This window comes from Morus notabilis, unplaced genomic scaffold (assembly GCF_000414095.1).
Source record: "Morus notabilis unplaced genomic scaffold, ASM41409v2 Scaffold2181, whole genome shotgun sequence".
Classification (NCBI taxonomy): Eukaryota; Viridiplantae; Streptophyta; class Magnoliopsida; order Rosales; family Moraceae; genus Morus; species Morus notabilis.
The window spans coordinates 1-5,284 of NW_010363233.1; the positions used below are offsets into that span (position 1 = coordinate 1).

The window sequence follows — 5,284 nt, forward strand, 5'->3', positions numbered from 1 at the left end:
AGAGAATAGGATCATACTGGGGTTTTAACTACAATTTTCTAGTGAGAGAGAATTCCAGAGAGAGAGCGGGGAAGAAGGAGAATAATCCAGCCGGCTACTGAAAGTGCGTCTCTGGTTAGCCGGCCTTCAAAATACACTCACGCGCTCTACGTCGGTCGATCTACATGATAATGAAGTCCGTGTTGGTGTTTTCTTCTCTTTTTTTAGTTGTTCGTGGAATAAAGGCAGTCATTTTGCCAGTGTTGGTGTTTGTTTTCCTCTACAAATTGCTAGATTTGTATGAGCTTTGGTTGTTTTTGTTGTTTTTAGTTGTATTCCCCCACCAAACTATAACCTTGTGTGGGTTTTGTGTTGTTTTTAATCTTTTATATGACTTTAACTAGATCTTTTGTTTTGGTGAGCTTGATCTAAAAGAATACTGACTTTTAGAGATCAGTCTTTACAAATAATTTGTTACAGCCCTTTCGAGAGAGTGTGGAGGGAGAATTAAACGAGCTAAAAAAAAGTGCTCCAAATTGTGTTCATTATCGGACTTTAGATCCCTGTACTAGGATGTCAATGTATCTATCGATTTTAGTTTGTTATATCAAGTTTTCTGTATTTGATTAATGAAATGGCTTTTGCATTAAGAAAAAAAAAAGAAGCACAAAGCTAACAATAACTTTTAAAACGAAAAACCAACGAAATAAACAATAGAATGAACACATTTTCCTAGGAATTTCATCAAACACCTGATAGGCAATACCCAAACACTTTCCTAAGAATTCAAACAATCACCTGATAGCAAATACTTAGTGGTAATTAAAAAATTTGTCCTTCATGTCCATTAAGTTTTAAACGTTGTCAATGTCGCTTTCACTATTTGGTATATCATATTACTAGTATTATTAGTATTTAAGTCTATAACCGTTACAAAAAATGAGCTCAAGTTCCCCAAAATGAGAGAGAGAAGAAAGAAAGAAAGGAAGAAAGAAATAGAGAATGAGATTACCAGAGTCGGCGACTCGGCAGCGAATGGCGGGGTGGCAGCGGCGGCGAGGTGGCAGCGATGGCGACGTGGGAACGAACGGCGGCGAGGTGGGTCGACGGCTCGACGCTTCACTGAGCAGAGGGAAATGTTAGGGAACTTCCTTTTGCCTCGTTCGTGAGAAAAGACAATGTCGTTTGTCTAAAGAAAATGTTATGTCGTTTGAGAGATGTATTATCGTTTATGAGAAAGCTAGCTTTTTATAATTCGGTTCCAAAACGATAAAACTGTCGGTGTCTCTCTCGCTCTGTCTGTCTCTCTCTCTCTCTCTCTGTCTCTCTCTCTCCTACACTTGCAGTTGCGAAGAGGCAAAGCCCCAATGGCGTCGATTGTTCCAGAAAACCTAACCAGAGAGCAGTACGTATACCTGGCGAAGCTCGCCGAGCAGGCGGAGCGCTACGAGGAGATGGTCCAGTTCATGCAGAAGCTGGTGGTGGGGTCCACCCCGGCTTCGGAGCTGACGGTGGAGGAGCGCAACCTCCTCTCCGTCGCCTACAAGAACGTCATCGGCTCCCTCCGTGCCGCCTGGCGGATCGTCTCCTCCATCGAGCAGAAGGAGGAGGGCCGGAAGAACGACGACCACGTCGTCCTTGTCCGCGACTACCGATCCAAGGTCGAGTCCGAGCTTTCCGACGTCTGCGCCAGCATCCTCAGCCTCCTCGACTCCCACCTCATCCCTTCCGCCTCCGCCGCCGAGTCCAAGGTCTTCTACCTCAAGATGAAGGGCGATTACCACCGGTACCTCGCCGAGTTCAAGGTCTCCGACGAGAGGAAATCCGCCGCCGAGGAGACCATGCTCTCTTACAAGGCTGCCCAGGTGCGCAATTTCTTAATTCGATTGATTTTCTTTCTCTGAATTTCTTGATTTCTAGGGTTTCGCAAAATCTCGATTTGATTAGAATCCGAATTTGATTTCATGTTTTTAGGGTTCTGAATCTGCGACTGTTGAAGATTTTAATTTGATTTGATTTGATTTTCCAGTAATAATTGATATCGATCAAAATCAGAAATTTTTCGATTTTAATTGTGTTTTTCTTCTCTCCAATCAAGGATTTGGCGCTTGCGGATCTTGCACCGACGCATCCCATAAGATTGGGGCTGGCGCTCAATTTCTCTGTGTTCTACTACGAGATTCTCAATCAGTCTGATAAAGCTTGCAGCTTGGCCAAACAGGTATTTTGCAGTCCACTATTACAACCCTTATTTTCTCTTGTTTATTATTATTATTATTATTATTATTTGTTTCCCCTTTAATAATTTCACGCGCACGCTTCATTGGGCCACTAAGTAAAGAGTTGGGCAGGAATGTTAACGCGGAATCTTATCTGATATTTTATTGCACCATTTTCGGAAATAGTAGGAAATAGGCCAATATAAAAATCTTAAGAAAGTATATAGGCTAATTTTTAGTTATAGAAATTAATAAGGCCATAACTTGTCAAGTTATGGTTAATAACTAGATAAATTATGGATAAACTTGTCAAGTTATGGTTCATAACTAGATAAGTTATGGATAATAACTTGTCAAGTTATGGTTCATAACCAGACAAGTTATGGACGAAAATAGTAATTTGGCCTATTTATTAACTTATGTAAACTATTGGCTTTTTAATTTTAATTCATCTCAAGTTTTGACCTATTTCTCTCTTTTTCCCTTTTAAATATCTGTCACAGGTCAATTTTGTTATTAAATGTGTATAACTCAGCTAAAGCGTGATTGAGCCTACCTTCTTTCTTCGTCAATGATGCTCTTTCATTGTGTTCCACTATTTGCTTGGTTTATTTTTTTGGATCAAATCGTCATATACAAGTTACACACCATATGTATTGGATTTCTTTTATTTTGACTATTTCTTGGTGCATACAAATAACGAGACATGAGATAGTCAAACTTTGCTAGTAATTAATTTTGTCACATATTTGTAGTTCTTATTTTGGTGGGTGCTTTAATCAAGTCAAATGAAATTTTGGGTTGCAATTGTTGGTCGTTTTAGGTGGTTGGACATCCCCCAGGTTGCCGTACTTCGATGCTTTGCTGTTTTGAAATTTATTGTATATCCTCCGGAGTCGTGAAAACATTTGAAATGTGGATTGTTAACTACCATAGATAAAGCTGATTGGTGAGATCCGTGAGGATTTTGGTCTTTTGACATTGTATTGCCGGATCAATTTTCTTTACTAAGCTTCTTATATTTTGCCAGTAAACAGCTTGTTCTCTTGATATCCTGTAAAATTTCAAGTCTTTGAATGAAATTTCTTTGTTAAGAAAGAATAAAAAAAGAAAAAAAAAATTAAAGTCTTTCGGTCGCAAAGAAATTTACCACGCAGATACTTTGTGGTCCATTGCTGTTCTTACAATGTGATTTTTCTTTTTGGTTACCATTTGCCTATATTTTCAAACTTGTTATAAACTCAAGAGATCGGAATGTTTCACAGAGATGTTAGAATCAGTTACTCTTTGAGCACATGCCATATATCAGGTGCCAATAAAAATCGCCTGCGCTCTTGTTCATACATTGCAAGGGACTGAATGGCACTCTCACAGAAGTTTTGGTATCAGCTATGCTAATCTTATTTTGTTTTAGGCTGTCAGTCTCACCTTGAGATATGTTGCTTTTGTTAGGTTTCGGCTATGCTCATCTTTCTTTGATGTCAGTCTGACCCTTGAGATGTGTGGCTTTAAATGCATGTTTTTTACCGTTCATTTCACCCGTTCAAGTTTAGAATTTAAGTTTTTCTACAGTAAAAAGCTGTCAGAAACAATCACATCTAATTTTTTTGTTACAGTAAAAAGTTCTCACATAAAGTCATATCTTAATTCGAATTAAAAACTTGAATCAGCTAACTAAACATGTTAAATCTGTCCTTTTTGAATCACCGGATTGCTTTCTATGTATTTACTTGAGTGCCCACTTAAGTTGCTTTTATTATACTTTGATCAAGGCATTTGAGGAAGCAATTGCTGAGTTGGACACTCTGGGAGAAGAGTCGTACAAGGATAGCACTCTCATCATGCAGCTCTTACGGGACAACCTCACCCTTTGGACTTCAGATGTTCAGGTCAGTGGAGTATTAGTTTCTTTTAACCTTATGGTATGTAGATTTTGAATGACCAAGGTGTAGTAACTTCATATGTTGGTTTTCATGCAGGATCAGTTAGATGAGCCGTAGAAAGCAATATAAGTTGCCCAGGCCTATTCTTCTTCTGCGAGAAGAATGGCATTTATTTGTGCTGATTTTAAGAATGTGTGTTAGTCATGTAAATCAGGTGTCAAAGTGTCAACCTTCAACATAATGCCTCCATATTCAGACGAAACTAGTTCCTGAATCTGTTTAGTAGTTTGGAAAATATGGAATTTGATGGAACGCTAGCTATATATTTTTCTACATTTTATTTAGTTTTTGCATAAAGATGTCAGGTGGTTTAAAGATCACGTCAAAACAAAGCATATAAGACAGCTTTGCAGGTTGCATCGGTGGAAATTGTGAAAAAAAAAAAAGCAAAAAGAAACTTTATACAAAGATTTCTAGTAACCTGTTAAGCGGTTAATAACAGTGTGTTCGATTTATGTTTCAAAATTACGTGGCTTTACCATGTTTATTGTTTACGGTGGATTTCTGTCTCTTCGAGAACACTCACAGTAACCTCTCACGGATTGATTAAGGATTAATGTTGTAGATTAATAGAGAAGATACGAATTTATAGTGATTCGGCAAGATTGTTTTGGCCTAATTCACTTGTGATTACAATTTCTCTGGAGTAGTAGAGTAACGCGTAAAAAAAACTTAATGAATTCACATGGCTCTATTTATAGGTCTTGTACACATGAGAGACCATCTCTGCATTTCTCGAGGAGATCATCTTCTATCCTTTAATTTTGGAATTTGACAGTTGTATTTTCATGATTTCTGCTTCCAGGTTAGGTTAACTACCCTTTCTGGCTACTTGATTTTCTAACTTCGACAGTAGTAGTTGGTATAGTGCATCTTCCCTTGAGTTGACATGACTATCTTTGGATTGGATCGGGCTGCTACCTTGATGTCGTGGCATTTACTACTTCAACAGGGCTCTCGATGCACGTTATCTCGCGTGAACTCTCGACGTATAAAGGGCACTTTAGGTACAGTTTATCCCTTGACGTGAGCAACCGATTCTCAACATGAAGGCCTCGGCGCTCGTCGTCCAAAGGAGTGGTCAATTCCTCGACCGTGGTGTAACAATTACCCTCTAGACTGGGACATCATGTTGTGATGTTT

At 38.8% G+C, this 5,284-nt stretch overlaps 1 pseudogene; it reads left to right on the forward strand.

The window, feature by feature from the left end:
* Positions 1 to 1,270: 1,270 nt before the first annotated feature.
* LOC21386379 lies at positions 1,271 to 4,434 on the forward strand (annotated as a pseudogene).
* Positions 4,435 to 5,284: the final 850 nt, after the last annotated feature.